General features: G+C 41.7%; 1 protein-coding gene across 4 annotated transcripts in view; it reads left to right on the forward strand.

Moving 5' to 3' along the window:
• Nucleotides 1-17,911, forward strand: part of HS3ST5 (heparan sulfate-glucosamine 3-sulfotransferase 5) — a 257,223-nt gene that overhangs the window by 116,563 nt on the left and 122,749 nt on the right. For all 4 annotated transcript variants that reach the window (XM_034765830.1, XM_034765834.1, XM_034765831.1 and 1 more), the window contains one exon: nucleotides 3,229-3,430. The gene's annotated coding sequence lies outside the window, so the exon portion shown is untranslated. The remainder of the gene's footprint in view (nucleotides 1-3,228; nucleotides 3,431-17,911) is intronic.

Below are 17,911 nucleotides of genomic sequence, written 5' to 3' on the forward strand. Positions count from 1 at the left end.
CAGATGTGAATACCCTTCGTCCAGTGCTTTCCATTCCCTTCTCCATCTCCGTGATGAAAGAATAACAACACAACCTTTTGTATTCTTTGCTACCAGTTTACATAGAACCTTGTCCTTTTTTGTCTCTCAACATATACCTTGTACATGATGAGATAAGACCCTTAGGGCCACATCCTAAGGTTTAGCACATCCAGTTCTCTTATCATTCCCTTGTCTCACATATGTGTAGGGCCCTACCAAATTCATGGTCCATTTTGGTCAATTTCAGGGTCATAGGATTTTTAAAATAATAAATTTCATGGTTTTAGATACTTAAATCTGAAATTTCATGGTATTGTAACTGGGGGGGGGGTCCTGACCCAAAATGGGATTGTGGATGGGAGGTCGCAAGGCTATTGTAGTGGGTTCACAGTACTTCCACCCTTACTTCTGTGCTGCTGCCTTCAGAGCTGGGTGGCTGGAGAGCGGCGGCTGCTGGCTGGGCACCCAGCTCTGAAGGCAGCGCCATCGCCAGCAGTAGCACAGAAGTAAAGGTGGCAATACCATACCATGTCACCCTCACTTCTGCACTGCTGCTGGCAGTGACCCTGCCTTCAGAGGTGGGATCCCGGACAGCAGCTGGCACTCTCCGGCTGCCCAACTCTGTGAAATCTGGTCTCCCCTAAATAGCCAGATTTTATGGGGGAGATCAGATTTCATGGTCTGTGATGCGTTTTTCACGGCCGTGAATTTGCTAGGACCCTACATGTATGCTAGTTCAAATACTGTTTTGGGTCTGATCCTGCGCTCTTTACCTGTAGTCTGTGTATAACTATTGTTAAAGTCAATGTGAATCAGCCCCTCATTATTTCTGGGGTAATCTTCATTAGTCTGAGATGAATTTACCTCTTTTCTTCTAGCCCATTTCTAGATGTGAACATGTGTATTAACTTCCATTAGTGTTCAATCACAAGTTTTCACAGAAGCAATAAGTCTCCACAAAGCAATAAATGAAATGGCTTTTATTAGATGTTTATTCTGAAACATTTACAGTGTGGAAAAAACAGAGCTTTTGGGACATTAACAGTCTAATGCATGAGATTCAATTATTATATCCATATAATATATGGCCTTGTGTCCTTTTTCATTGATTTGCCTACATTTTTAAAATGCTCAATCTAAAACCATTTATCTGCTGAATTATTAATAAATAAATGTTTCTGATGAAAAAAGACATTCAATATTGTAAGCCATATATCAAATAAACAATAGCATAACAGCCAGAAATAAACTATTATAGATCCATGTGTAAGTGATTTATGTAGCGTAGATAAAAGGATTTTAATAAACACTTTTCATTGCAAATAAAAGATGGAGAATAGCTCACCAAGTGGTGTTCTGTTGTCCATTGCTTCATGAGTTCTAATCTGTATTTTTCCAGTATCAGATTCAGGGATGGCTGTGTTGTACCGAGGACAGTTTACATAAAATCGACTAGTCTACTATTTTATGTTTGTAGTGATAAAAGCAAGTGGTATTTCTTGGGTGCTGTTAGGTTCCTCTGACCAGAAGGATGAAAGGAACTCTAGCAGACAGGCACTTCTTGATGTTGCTGAAGCAATGCCTTTCAATTTAACTTTCGTTCTGAACTCAGAACTTGTTCTTCCCTGACAAGCTTATTGTTTTGGCAGCTGACGTTGGCATTGATGGTTTTTGAGGGCTTTGCTGTATTCCAGAGCACATGGGGCTTGATTTGCTTTGAAAGAAAGTGGCTGTGTTCATGCCCAAAGCTAGGAATGGTAATATAGGGGTTGCAATTAGATGCCATATTCATATTCACATCTGTGTTACAGTTCTTGGATATGGATGCCTGGCTACATTTATAAATATGCATGATTTATTGAGGAGAGAACAGAAAAAGACAAGGATAGTCAAACAACCCCCTGTATGTTTTATCAGCCTTTACTCTAGATAAGCATCTGACATGGTAATCCCATTGTAAATGCTGGGTTCTTTTCTAGGAGTTATAAAATGGCTAAAAAACACTCTTTCTGGCTAGTGTTCGGTGCGGAAGACAACACATACAGGCATAGTCAGAAGGAGGTGCCTCCCTCCGCATTGGATCTAGAGTCATGAGCCCTCTCCTGGAGCTGGGGAAAAAAAAGTGGAACTTCCCCTCCTCCCTCACTGTACCCTATAGCCCAATGGTTAGAACACTCAACCGGGATGTGTGAGACCTGGGTTTAGATCCCCGGCTCTGCCTGGTTTGGAGCAGGGACTTGTACACAAGCCTCCTGTATCCCAGGATAGTGTTCTAGCTGCTGGGCTATGTGGTATTGCAGAGGGGAGGGGAGCTCTCTCAATCTCTTCTGTTAGAGCTGTTCTACTTTGTGTAAAGTACTGAAATATTACATGGATCAGGGACTGGAACCCAGTTCACCTCTTTCCTACCCCCGAGGTGAGTGCTCTAACCACTAGGTAGTAGAGTCATTCTCGCTCTCTCTGGCTCAGTCACTATTTAAGTATTTCATACAAAGTGCAACAGCTCCGACAGCAGAGACTGAGAACAGCCTGCCCCCCAAATACCTTATAGCCTAGTGGCTAGGGCATGCCCCTGACATGGGGGAGACTTGGGTTCAAGTTCTATTTCCCCATTAAGCAGAGGAGGGATTTGAACCTGAGCGCCTCACATCCCAGGTGAATATTCTAAATAGTGGCCTATTGTGAAAAAGAGGGCGCTGCCATCTCAGTGCAGGGCCTGATCCAGTAGGCATGCTTCTAGGCGGCCTCTGAAAATGCCTGCCAGACTGGGCTTCACAGGTGAGAATCTGAGGGAGCCTAGTTTGTGAAGACTACCAGAGCTTAGGCATGAGTTAGGCACTAAGCAGTTTGACTTAATTGGCTTTGTGCTGCCCACACTTAGATTTTTAGGGCATTTTATTAGTTGGAAACTTAGGTGCCCAGGGAATGCAGGCACATACCAGGTTAGCTGGCAGCTGAGGGGTTTTTTGAGGAGCTAAAGTTTGGACTTAGGCACCTGAAGTAGTAGCTAGGTGCTTAAATTGCTTTTGTGGATATTAGCCTTCTGTGTTTCAATAGAACGTCTGAGATTTTTTAAAAGGGTGCATGAGGTTGCTCTAAGTAGTAACCCTGTGATGGAGTGGGCTCTGTTGTAAAGTATTTGTTCTCAGATTTGAACAGTAATCTTTCTTTTCAGAATTTTGCAAACGGCTTTTCTCTGTTTTTCAGAGTCAACAAGTTGCATACCATTGCAGCAGAGATGTCTGATTTTCCCATCTGCATATCTGGAATCGCTTTATCACTTGGTTAGTCTCATTAGTAAGCACTGAAGACTTCTGGGTATTGAAGACAGATGAATTAAATCCTCTTTGAATGTTCATGATCTAAGGTAGATGTATTGGATTCTCTGGATGTGCATAAGGACACGAAGGTTGGTGAACTCTCTAAAAGCCTGAAGTTTCCAAATTCAATGTAACCATTACTAATATAGAGTATATTAGTTATATACAGTGGTGATTAATATTCAGCATGTAAATATTTGAGAACATTGAAAAATCTAGCCAGATTTATGTTGCCACAAAACACAGTGAACCAAATTTACCACTAGGTTAAGCAGGTACTCCTTCATTAGATTAAATGGAACTCCACATGCTCACTCAGCAATGAATTTGGTGCATCTAGATAATGTGAGATATCACACTTCAATGAAAAATTGGCCACATTTCTCCCAAATGGAAGTACGTTATCTGTATAATAAGCTAGCCAAAGTACAGAGAAAACAGTTAAATGTGGTAGAAGAACTGAATTCATTATGAATTGCATTTATTCATTTCTCTGGAAGCTCTGTGATGATAATCAGAATGTAATTAAATATTTGTACAATACATGAATTCTAGATGATCAACACCCAATTCAGGAAATCATCCCTATTCTGGACAGCACTTTAACTCATGTTCAAATGCAATCCTGATTACAGATGGAATTAAGTACGTGTTTAAGTGCCTTTCTGAATAGGACCCTCAGTTGCTTAGAACAATTCAATTTAGCTTTTTTCCAACCCAGCTGCAGAGAATCATAGAAATAAAAAAGTCCTATTTGGTCAAGTATTCCATCTCCCTGCCTGTGCAGGACTGCTCCACACAAGTGCCTTGTCCAGTCCAGTTTTAGGTATTCCAAACAAGGGAGCTTCCAGTTCTTCCCTTGGAGAACAATTAAAGTAGGTCAGGATGAAGGTGTATTGGCAGGGTTTGAGCAAACCATCACAGATACATTCCTACCTATTCAATGGTTCAGCTGCTATCTAATTTGTAAGCAATAGTCTGAAGTATATGTGCAAAAATCTACATTTATGAACACTGACCAGTTAGCTCTTCATGTGTGCATGAAAATGACTATTTGTGGGATCCTGCAGTAGCAATAGGTGCATATGCATCCTTGCAGGGCCAAACAGTAATGAGCTATTTAAATCTTTCATGGTGCTCCCAGCACAAGTCATAATATCATAAATAAAGGACAATTAAATTCCACAGCAGTTTTCCACTGAATTGGAAAAACTGCTGAATGTAACAGAGAGAAGGAGTAGATGATTCTGACCTTGACTGTGTCTGTGATTGCCTTCATTTTTTTCCTTCTTTTGCCGAAAGTTCTGTAGGAATTTTCGGCAAAATTATTTTCTCCAACTTCAGATAAAAATACTCGATGGACCACAATCTATTTACCCTGGCTGTTTTCCTAAATAAATAATTTTGTGAATAATATCTGTTCTTCTTCTTCTCCATATGCTGTTACAATGGTTAGGGGGAGGCATATTGATTAATAAAGATACAGCTCAAACTTAGCGTTGTGATGACATTGTAAACTATATGGATTGAGCTTTCCTTTCATTGCAGATGATATCACCAGGCTACCTCAACTGAATTACAGCCTTGTAATCAATCTCTCTGTCTGTTACTTTGTCTATGACTACTGCATGCATACTGCATATCCATGCTCTGTATACAAAGATGCACCGAAAATAGGAGACAGAAAACAAGCAATCCTTTGTCAAAGGAGAGTGCATCCCATTGGCACTAATTACCTATTCCAAATATAAAAATAAATGGAGAAATATAAAAATGCAGCCAAGTTCAAAGTATACTTCCAGTCATGTTCTAATGAAGTCAGAGTTTTGTTATTGTGTTCAATGGCAGCAGGATGAAGTATGTATATAAATATTAATATCAGTTTGGGGAAGAGAAGGGAGAGGATTGCAACATTTTGCAAAAGTCCTCCTCTTCCTTCCCTACCTGTTTTAATTAAGATTTTGTCAAATTTTTGAAATTTGATGTTGCCTAGTTCTATAACTGGTCATAAAAACAACCATTTAGAAATACCGTAGTTAAAATTTAGGGGGCGGGCGTGTTTGAAATTTAACATTCAGCAAGCTCTAATATAGAACTTAAAGCTGATTATTTGATACAAATATTCATGATGACTATCATAGCTTGTTGACTGGCAGATTGTTTTGCAAAACAATGTGAATTCCTGTAAATGATTGTAGTCTGCCATGAGAATTCTCTCATGCTAAAGGGGACTAAAGATGAAGTTCCTTGTCATAGAGACTTGTCCCTAGTTGTCCCAAACTTTATATCAGGTTGTGAGGCCAGAATCTAAACTCTGGAGTCTGTTGTGGGTCCATTCTGGAGACAGAAGGACAGAGCAGCAGTCTGTTAAGCCTTAGATTTTTTTTCATAGAGTCTATCACACTCATATGAATGTTTGCAGAAAACTAATAAAGGGTTATGGAGAACATCCAAGTAAAATAGCAGTTTCTATTCAAACAAGAGGTTTGTGAACACTTTTTTGTGTAGTATTTGCCCAGCTCTATTCTGCAGTATGTGGTGCCCTGGTATTTCTAACCTCCAGTCTTTCATATCTCTCCAACTATTCATTTTTTGCTTAATCCTGGTGTCCTCTCTCAGGCAAAAATCTCACTGAAGTGAATGGGAATCTTCCCTAAGTAAGGAATGGGTAAGGACTTTAAGATTTGACCCAGTATCAGGAACCACCAGATTAATCTGATTAGGTATTTGCATGGTGAAATGGTCTCTCTTCGTTCAATACCTGCACAGAAGAGGAGAGGGAAAAAAGCCAAATGGCATCAGTCTGAGGCATTCTACAGTGTGCGTGGTGCAAACACAGGCAAAATCCCTAGAGTGTTGGGGCCAGCAGGATCCCCAGCACCCAACCACTACCTCTCCTGTGAAAAGGTGTAGCACACAACCTTCTGTGATGTCAGTGAACAGCAGATTTGTGAGAGGTGCCACTCCAAGGCTGGAAACATCTTTTTTTTTTTTTTTTTTTTTTTTAAGGGATTCGAGCACTACAGTGCACATCAACTATCCCCTTTCCTATTCACCCTACAAAGCATTTGCCTTGGTCCGTACCCACGTGAACAAAGGATGGGCAGGAAGATGATCTCTATGCTTGCCTCCCCTTCCCTTGCACACCAATGTGGGAAGCACTGCAGTTTGCCCCACCACACGTATTACTTGAAGAAAGTAACAGAAAACAATTGTTAGGCAATTTCAGTTCTCTCCAAAGCTTAGTAATCCTCAGGCTTTTTTACTTATACCCTCTCCCATTATTCTCTTAGCTAAAGGATTTGAATGGATAAAACTATTTTCCACTTTTTTGTTGGTGAAGATCATTTTCTTTCTGTTTGCCAGTTCATGGTCTTTTTCTTTATTTACATGATCTTTTCAATACACTATTGCCATATATATTTGGGTTTACTGATGTGTGCTGTATCATAACTGCTAACCACTTCAGGGTAACTATTCAGATTACATTTTCCCTTTATACAGAGTAAAATACTCTTGCAAACATTCAACTTATTTCAATGTCAAGGCAATAATTTAACAAAGAAGTTTATGATAAGTTTCACATGTACCACCTATTAAATAATGAAGACCATAGGGGGGAATCCCAAACTAATTCTATGCAGTGTTGTTATAGCTGTGTAGATCCCAGAATATTACAGAGGTAAGGTGGATGAGGTAATATCTTTTATTGGACCAAATTCTGTTAGTGAGAGAGAGACAAGCTTTTGAGCTTACATAGAGCTCTTCTTCAGACAACAGTGTATTAAAAAGATCATATAAATAAAGAAAAAGACCATGAACTGGTGAACAGCAAGGTCTCTGAAAAAGACCCCTGTGTAAGCTCTAAAACTTGTCTCTCTCACCAACAGAAGTTGGTCCAATAAAAGATTTTTACTTCACCCACTTTGTGCCTCGAACAAATTCTAGTTTTTGTAGATACAGACTAATACGGCTACCCCCTGACACTTGAAACAAATTCTAGTCATTTGTCCCTTACTGTCAATAAAATGTGGACATCAAACAGTTTTCACTTAAAAAGGGATGATAAGCAGCTTTCACTGTCTTAGTAATTTAACCATATATGATTTTAAAGTTCTTTGATTTAAAGAAATGTGGAAATTTTCACTTGGTTTAAAAAAAAAAACCACCAGCATTTTAAACAGCAGGACACAATTTCAGACTATTTGCTGTCAAGAGGTTACTGCTGAGCAAAATGCTCATTCAATTTAGGAATGCAGATTATAATAATTTTCCTATCTCCCTCACAGCAGGATTCCTGCCATCATTTTGCAGACTCATAAGTTGCAGCACAATATAACTAGCTAACTTCACTTCCAGGTAACACACACTTCAAGCATATTCTCATTAGCTCAACTTAGTTATAATGCAAAGCTGCTTAGTTTCACCAAGTGAAATGGGATACACTTAAATGACCTCATCTAATGTAATACTCGTTTTCAATACATGCAAAGTGGTTTATTATGGCAAAGCTTGTAGAGCATGAAAATTGGTGGGAAGGGGGAAACTAGGTTTTCGGACAACCTCTCAAGAAGGAGTCATTTTATACCACTTCTATTTAAAGAAGCAGAACAGAGAAAAAAGCAAAAAGAGAAATAATCTGTCTAGAAAAATGCAAATTTAATACATTAACCTTTCTAACACACCACGAGAAAAGTATTAAATAGAGAAGTTATACTCTGAATATTGTCCTTTCCATGTAAGTAAAATGAAAATGTTTAAAAATGTCAGTTGGCCAAAATTCACTGGAGAAAGAAACAATTTTTGTTTTTCTGTTATCTGTACTGAGATGTGGGATTGCGGTAGCACTAAGACTGTTTTATTGTGCATTAATTTTCCACTTACTAGTACCATTAATTCAGGTTGTTCCTGGTTATACTAGTTCACAAGGATTTTTTGTTCTTTCGGTCACTGAGGAGAAGATTTTTTGTTTTTGTTTTTCTCCCAACACTGAATGCATCTGGCCTGGTCTTGCAGTCCTTCCACACAAAAACTGATTCCAAAAGAACCCAGAGAACAGTGGTGGGTAAATTGCTCCTCCTCCCCATTAGCTTCTACCTGCAGTATCCCACGGGTGATCTACCATTTCTCCTCCCCCGCCCTCCTTTTTTTTCCCTAATCCTTACAGGAGACTGCTTGGAGAGGTGGTGAATGCTTCTGTAGATTACTGTATATGTAATTTTCCACAGATTAAATCAGAGCCTTCACAATATGTAGAGGAGAACAGCTCCTGGAAGAACCTCTAGCTCAAACTGATTCTGGGCAAGACCCTGATCATATTAGGGAAATGCTTGTTTCCTGATTCAGCAAGGCTTAGGTATGTGCCTAGCTTTAAGCACATATCCTCAATTAGACTATGTGCATACATAAAATTGGGTACATGCTTAAGAACCTTGCTGAATTGTGGCCTCAGATTGAGCACTAGAACCCTTCTCTCCAGGGCTTAAATTCTCATAGATTATATCCCGGAGTCCCCCTTTCCCTCCCTCCCTCCCCCAAATATACACATAACAATGCAAGGCTTCAGCTGGGGAGGGGGGGTCTCAGGCCTTTCACCCCATGAGGAGGGATGTGACGGGGCTTGGAGTTTCAACCCCGTGGGACCCTGCAGATCCCCTGAAACCAGCTCGTGGTCCCCGCTAGGGGGTTAAAAATATTTACCAGAGCTCCGCTCCAGACAGCTATGGTTGAATCCCCTTCCACTAAAGGCATCTGAGCCTTGTTCAGCAAAGTAATGCGAAGCCTTGCAGTCTTTTCAGCTTTTCGTTAAGCCTAGATAATGAGGCAGCAACACTGGTGAATAAAGCCTTCTTCCATTATAACTCACTAGGCAGTTTCATCATTTTCTCCCAGAGGAGGATCTAGCCTCAGTGAACTATGCATTCTCCACACAGGATCATTGCAATTCACTATAACTAGAGCTGAAGGTGGATGCAAGGTAGAGACTCCAGCTTTTACACATCACACCCCACCCCCTCCATAAAACAGGATATTGTCGATTAGTTCCTGACCATTGGCTTTGGAGAACCGGACCAATGTCCAGTTGCCATTTATTCACTGAGCCTGAATGGATTTCAACCTATCTATATCCTTATTTGTCACATGCATAGGCAGCTGCTCTCCTGAGACAGCATATCTTACAGAACCAGGATGAAGTATGTGACAACTAGAGGTGTAAGAACATTCTCTGTGGGTGGTTGGTTATAAAAGAAGTTTCTGGGGGAAATCAGACTAATGCAGAATCTGATCACCTTCTGAGTACAGTACCAGAGCCCCCTTTCATAAGGTATTTTGACATAACTGCCATAATGTTGATTTGTACCTATATTGATATGTATGTACCCCGAGTAGAGCCCTTTTTACCTGGGAGGAGAAGAGCAGGTGACCCAATGAAGTCATTTAGAGACCTCACCATACAGATGTAATTTACCCTGGAAGTCTTAGCTATAGTGACGAATGCTGTAGAAAACTGATGCATGGTTAGGAAAGTTGGAATTGAGTATGCATAAGGACTTAGATCTTATAATAATATATGAAGACATATATATCTCATAGAACTGGAAGGGACCCCCTGAAAGGTCATTGAGTCCAGCCCCTTGCCTTCACTAGCAGGACCAAGTACTGATTTTGCCCCAGATCCCTAAGTGGCCCCCTCAAGGATTGAACTCATAAACCTGGGTTTAGCAGGCCATGCTCAAACCACTGAGCTATCCCTCCCCCCTTGCCAATCATACTTTTGGGGGAGCCAGGGTTTGCCCCTTTTTGAGGAACAGACTGTATATCCTGCCTACAAACTCTAAGAAGAAACCATCTTCATGGAGGACCAGTGTCTACACAGTTGTTCTGGCTCTCATCCTGTGCACAGTCCCTTGCAGAGTGGCTCCACTGAACAATGAGTGAAGGACATTTTGAAGACACATCTATCTCTCTGATAGTGTCCAAGAGGTCTGTGCGGAATAAGGCCATGTCTATACTGCAAGTTTCAGTTGATGCAGATTATGTCAGCATAAAGCTGCTATAGTTAGTATATCATTTGTGAACATGCATACTTGGCTACTTGCATTGGTGCTGCATATACTCACCAGAAGATGCACAGTACAGTGCTCCATGGATTGGTATCCCAGTATGCAAACTGTCACTGTCCAGCACTGTCTTTTGGGAAGTTTTGGTAATGCAGGGCGGGCAGAAATGAGTCCTGCAGGGGTGACTGGGAGCAAGGTGTCAACTTCCCAGCATTCAACTGTCTTAAACCCATAATACCATTTATATCCATAATTTTTGCATGTTTTTAAAATATCCCATGAATCCATGTGGCCCTCCTCACTGTCTGCCACCTCTGATGGAAGCATGGAGCCTGCACAGCTCTGTACTATTGTCATAAGCATTGCAAACACAGGATGCATAATCCTCTGGTATTTGCAAAGCCATAAGAAGAACCAAATTAGTGCAGAACATGATGATTTCTTGGTGGATGGATTGCTGTGGGACATAGTGAGAACAAGTGCAAGATTGTTGCTGATGCTCGCGGAGCAGCTGCAGATGGTGGAGCACTAATTCTGGCCCAGCAAACAAGCACTGACTTGTAGGATTGCATCATAGTGCAGGCTGGGAATGATTAGCAGTGGCTGCAGAACTTCTGGATGTACAGGCATGAGGCTGGATCTGTGTGCTGCACTCACCCAGGCCCTCGCACTCAGGGACACCAAAATGAAAGCTGCACTGACAGTGGAGAAGCAAGTGGTGATTGCACTGTGGAAACTTGCAATTCTGGATTGCTACTGGTCAGTGGGAAAAGCTTTTGGAATAAGAAAAGCCACTGTGTGGCCATTGTTATGCAAGTGTGCAGGGCCATAAGTAGTCTTCTACTACACAGGACTGTGACTCTCAGCAACCTTCAGGATGTAGTGAATGGATTTGCATAAATGGGGTTCCTGAACTGTGGTGGAGCAATGGATGGCCCTCTTTTGGCACCAGACCACCTTGCTACACAGTACATCCACAGAAAGGGTTACTATTCTGTGGTTATGCACGTGATGGTGGATCACTAGGGATACTTCACCAAGATCCATGTTGTCTGGTCAGGAAAGGAATATGAGGCTTGGATCTTTAATAACACAGGGCTATTCAGAAATCTAAAAGCAGGGACTTCCTTTCCCAACTATGGATTACCATTGGCAATGTTGAAATGCCAATAAGTGATTGTGGGAGATCCCACATACCCCTTGCCCCACTGGCTCATGAAGCCATACACCAGCCACCTCGACAGCACCAAGAAAAGATTCAATTTCAGCAGGTGTAGAATGACAGTTGAATGCCCTTTTGTCAGACTGACGGGATGCTGGTGGTGTTTACTCACAAGATTAGCAGGTTAGTAGCAATTGGATGTCTAACATAGTGAATGCCAGTGGAAATGAGGCAGGATCTGGGGCTAAAATAGGGAAGGAACACGTTGAAAAATATCTAGAACAGTTAGATATCTTCAAGTCACCAGAGCCTGATGAAATATATCCTAGAACACTCAAGGAACTGACTCAGGAGATATCTGAGCCATTAGCGATTATCTTTGAAAAGTCATGGAAGATGGGAAAGATTCCAGAAGACTGAAAAGGGGCAAAAACAGTGCCAATCTATAAAAAAGGAAAGAAGAACACTCTGGGAATTACAGACTGGTCAGCTTAACTTCAGTACCCAGAAAGATAATGGAGCAAATAATTAAGCAATCAATTTGCAAACACATAGAAGATAATGTCACAAGTAACAGTCAGCATGGATTTGTCAACCTAGTAGCTTTCTTTGACAGGGTAACAAGCCTCGTGGATGGGGGGAAGTGGTAGATATGGTATAACTTGACTTTAGTAAGGCTTTTGATACTGTCTTGCATGACCTCATAAACAAACTAGGGAAATACAACCTAGATGGAACTATTATAAGGTGGGTGCATAACTGGTTGGAAACCCATTCCCAGAGAGACAGTGGTTCATAGTCAAGCTGGAAGAGCATATCAAATGGGGTCCCGCAAGGATCAGTTCTGGGTCTGGTTCTGTTCAATATCTTCATCAATGATTTAGATAATAGCATAGAGAGTACACTTATAAAGTTTGTAGATGATACCAAGCTGGGAGGGGTTGCAAGTGCTTTGGAGGATTAAAATTCAAGATTATCTGGAGAAATGGTCTGAAGTAAATAGGATTAAATTCAATAAGGATAAATGCAAAGTACTCCTCTTAGAAAGGAACAATCAGTTGCACACCTACAAAATGGGAAATGACTGCCTAGGAAGGAGTTCTGCAGAAAGGGATCTGGGAGTCATAGTGGATCACAGGCTAAATATGAGTGAACAGTGTAACACTGTTGCAAAAAAAAAGCATTCTGGAAGGTATTAGCAGGAGTTTTGTAAGCAAGACATGAGAAGCAATTCTTCCACTGTACTCCATGCTGACACAGCCTCAACTGGAGTATTGTGTCCTGTTCTGGGCACCACATTTCAGAAAAGATGTGAACAAATTGGAGAATGTCCAGAGAAGTGCAACAAAAATGATGAAAGGTCTAGAAAACATGACCTATAAAGGAAGATTGAAAAAAACTGGGTTTGTTTAGTCTGGATAAGAGGGAACATGATAACAGTTTTCAAATGCAAAAAATGTTGTTACAAGGAAAAGGGAGAAAAATTATTCTCATTAACCTCTGAAGATAGGACAAGAAACAATGACCTTAAATTTCCAGCAAGGGTGGTTTAGGTTGGACATTAGGAAAAATTTCCTTAATGTCAGGGTGGTTAAGCACTGAAATATATTGCCTAGGGAAGTTGTGGCATCATTGGAGATCTTTAAGAGCAGGTTAGACAAATATCTGTCAGGGATGATCTAGATGATACTTAGTCCTGCCTGAGTGCAGGGGACTGGACTAGATGGGCTCTCGAGATCCGTTCCAGTCCTATGAGTCTATGATTTTAAGATTGGATCTCAGTGAAAAAAAACATCCTAATGTTCATAGCTGCCTGCTGCATCCTGCATAATATCTCTGAAGCAAAGGAGGAAAAGATGCCACCAGGGTAGAGGGCAAGAAGCTGTCTGTTGAGTTTGAACAGCCAGACACAGGGGCTATTAGAAGAGCTCAACACGGAGCTATATGACTTACGGACTCTTTGAAAGAGCACTTTAACAGTGAGCCACAGTAGTGCGTTGTGGTGTACTGTGCTGTACCTGACCTTATGGTTTCGAGGCTGTTAGGAATTGTGTGGCACTTGGTGTATGTCTATGAATATAACACTGCCAATGCACATATTAATTTTGTGGTGCTTACTCTACTTTTATGATTATTACAGTGTGTTTGTCACTGGTCCTATGAGTTGCCACACTGTATAGTAACAAGTGGGTGCTTTCTAAATGCTAGGCACTTTGCAGCATATGTTGTGAACTTATAAAGAAGAATTGTTTTCCAGATAAAATAATTCTATTCAGTAACAAAACCAGTGAGGGGAAATCACCTGTGCAATTTAAAAGCAACTACATTAAACACTAACATATATTTATGGAACAGAACTTAACAAGGGGAAAGAACATTCATATCCATTTATCTACACATACAGCAACCATGGCTCTCACAAATCAGTGTATGTGAAGCTATGGTTGTCCTTAATGTTCTGTAGGGTGGAGTGGTAGACGTAGGAATGCCAGCCCTTGTTGCCATATGGTATGTTGAGGTGGGGTGTAGGAAGGTACTATAATGGAGTTCTTCATGGACTGCAAATGGAGACAAGCCTGTGATTATTGAATCTGTAGGCCCACAAAAGTTTGCAGCATCTGTTTTTGCTGCTGGAGAAGCTTCATTATATCCTGGGTGCATCTCACTCTCCTTTTCCTACTGGGACTCCTGGGCCTTTCTCCTCTCTGCTCTTTCCTTTCTCCAGGTAGTCTGCAATATTCACTGCAGCATCTGCAGCACTGGCTTGCAGATTTCATTGAGCATGTCATCCCGAGTCAGTGGTGCCGGAACAATTTGTATAATGGGGGTGCTGAGAGCTATTGAACAAAACTGTAAATCCTGTATATGATGGAAACCATTTCAAGCCAGGGGGTGTGGTAGCACCCCTGCACCCATAGTTCCAGCACCTATGTCCCGAGTCCTTTTAGTTCTCCTCCTTATCCGGCTCAGGCATTCCACAGGTGTGGAGAGGGAACTCCTCAAGGCTGCAGGGGCACCAGCTGCCAATAAAACACAGAGATACCATTGTTGGTATATTCACAATGGAAAGCAGAACTTAAGATTCAGAACTTCCTTCCCTTGCTCCCTTAAAGTTTTAATTAAGACATGCTTATTGCCATTTCTGCTTGGAAGTGCTTGTGCACAGCACCAGACATAGTGAATATTGCCCACCTGGGGTGAGGGAAATGAGGGAATTGCTCAGTTGCATGAAACTATGGATGTAGGGCAATGGCATTGGATACTGGCACTGGTTTCCACAGGATATCTCACTCCTGAGAGTAGCAAAGGCAGAGAAAGCACAGCTGCTGCTGGCATCCCAAAGCCACCAGGCCCATATGCCAGTAGGCTGTGTACTTCAATGGTGCCTGCCGAAGTTATCGCCAACTGACATGGGAAAGCGTCCTACCATGGAGGAAGAAATAGGAATGGCAGCCATAGAAACCTTCGGGAGAGGATTGCAAAGGACCTCCATGGAAGTTTCATCGAGATCTTTCAGGAGAATTCAAGGGACAGCCCTATGTACATAAAAAAACTGCTCCACATGGTCCCACCTGCCTAACTCTACAGGGGAATGAAAAGCAGATAATACTAATCTCCTTGATGTACCTCTACCTCTTGTAGTACAAGTAAACTAATGAAAAGCTAATAACTGTGTCCTGTTTGGGGTACCATCATTATAATGGGAAATACAATTACACACTTACACAAGGTTCCTTCCTCTCTGTTGGGCTCACCCAATCTCGACTGTCTGGACTGTGATGGAGTCTCAAATTGGTCCTGGCTCATGGCATAGCTGGACCCCCCCTTCCTGCCACATGTCTCCCATCCTCCTCCCATTCATCTTCACTGTTCACACCCTGTGGCTCAGGCTACTCAGAGGTATACACGGTGGTGTGGGGGTGGGGAGGGGTCTCCACCAAGTATAGTGTGCAGCTCATTGTAAAAGCAGCAGGTCTGTGGCTTGGCACTGGATCGACTGTTGGCCTCCTGGCATTCTAGTATGCCTGACATGGTTCTTTCATTTTCATGCAGCACTGCTGCTAGTCTCTTTCATAATCCCTCTTCTGCATTCCCCAATGCAATCTGCATTTCTATGGCTGGTCGGTAGCTGTGCTTGCACAGCCTCTTCTCTCCACAGGCTCAGGGAGATCCAATATCTCTGGTCTGTTCCAAGCTGGAGCATGCCTGGAGCCAGCATGGTCAGCTGGGCACTTGCGCACAATAATGGAGATCTGTTAGATGTGCTCACCAAGATGAACAATCAGGAAAAGCCATTTCAAAAATTCTTGGAGCTTTAACGGGGTGGGGGCCTTCAGGTCTCTGTGACCCCTGGACAATGCAGTTCACAACTGTGACCAGAATGGTCAGTGTCAAGCATTGTGGGACAGCTATTGGAGGACTATTAGGGTCAACATAAGTAATGCAGTGTCTACACTTGCACTGTGTTGACCTCAATATATTGACCGTGGCTCAATGCCACTCAGAGTGGTGGTGCTACTGCATCACTGTAACAGGGTCCTTACATTGGTGGAAGACCGATTTAAGGGTAGACACATGCACAGCTAGGTTGATGCAAGGTGACTTACATTGACCTAACTTTGTAGTATAGACCAGGCCTAGAATTAAATGATCTTCTAAATGGACTCTCCATATAGAGCACATACACAATCCCTTGGAGCACTTCTAGATGGTTCAGCAGACCAGAATGTGAACTCAGTAGGACATCTACATTTCAGTGTCTGTACTATATGCCATTTACATTTTAAGAATGTCTCAGCAAAAATTTGAATATCTGTCATTACCTGGCCTGCCTGGCTTACAAATGATTGAATACTGTAGATTTTGGTATTTATTAGAAAACCTTCTGTCCCAAACCTAGGTATTTTCAGGATGATGTACAGGTATTGCATTTATTTTACCATGTGCAGCTCATTCAACTTAATTGGAGCCACACATCTACCAGTTTATCTTCTATTCCTGTTCCATCCTAACGTCTCTGCATCTTCTCACGTACTGTTCATAGCAGCATCTCACCCTTTTATGAAAGATTTTTAAAAAAACTACTTCCATTAAAAGCAGGGCCTAGTTCTGAACAACATCAGTTTGTGAGGTGGAGTTAGGAAGATGTAGCTATTGGGAGGAATGGTTTGGGTCTTCTTATAAACTGTTTTAAACAGTTGGTATGTGTGCTGTGATAATATTGTTGTTGGAGTCAGGAGTAAAACATTTGCTTTCCCAGTCTGCATGTCTATTCCTAGGATGTGTATTTAAGGGAGAAAGTTTTCCTGAAGAGGGCTTGTTATGTAATGCATGAAAACAATATAAATTTTCACAATTTTACCTTTTGTACTTAAATCCTATCCTAATCCCTATACATAGCTTGTAGCTGAAAGGCACTGTCACCATGTACAAGGACTTCAGTGTTTTGAGTATTTCTCCCCACCTCGCCTCCATGGGATGGAATCGTTTGTTAATCCATGTAGTTCTGTATCTGCTTGCCTCAGCCTTGGTTGTCTCTAGTCCCAGAGCGCTTCTGCATGAGGCCACAAGGAGTCCGAAGCAGAGCATAGTTCCATGAAACGAGGGGGCAGTGAACATCATAGAATGTTGTCTCCCCAATCTGTAGTGCAACCAGTCATTCCATTGCTGTCAGAGCTCTGCAGGGGTTGGAACCTGAGCATCCACCCCTATACTTTTTGGTTGGTTTACTTGGCAATAGCATGCTTCGGTTTGCTGGAAAGTTGTAGAAGCCATTCTCTACTCTGGGATGATTCTTAACTCTTGGACATGGCTCTAAAATGATGGGGTTTTTTGTTTTTATGTTTAAAATCTAAATCTGCCTCCTTCCCAGATATGAAGTTACAAACTTAGACCATCTCAGCTGCCATATTTATAATTCTAATTAATGGAGATATCCCATCTCCTAGAACTGGAAGGGACCTTGAAAGGTCATCGAGTCCAGCCCCCTGCCTGTCTAGACAAGACGTGATAAATCGATCCCAGAAGATCGATTGCTTACTGCCGGACCCGGAGGTAAGTATACACGTACCCACAATGTGACTTCCCAAGGTCTATTATACTTTTGATGAAATCCTGGCCCTACTGGAGTCCATGAGATTTTTGCCATTGACTCCAGTGGAGCCAAAATTTCACCCTAAGCCTTGGTTCAGATCTAAATTTCATGGCAGGATTTTTAATGTTTGAAAATAAGGACATATGGAAATACCATGACAGTCATAACTGCAACAGTTCAAATGTGTCCACTGTAACATGTATCAGGCTTGCAGCTTTGCCGTAAGAACGGAATGATGCATTACTCAGTGAGT

Source organism: Trachemys scripta, chromosome 3 (genome assembly GCF_013100865.1).
Source record: "Trachemys scripta elegans isolate TJP31775 chromosome 3, CAS_Tse_1.0, whole genome shotgun sequence".
NCBI classification, from domain to species: Eukaryota; Metazoa; Chordata; order Testudines; family Emydidae; genus Trachemys; species Trachemys scripta.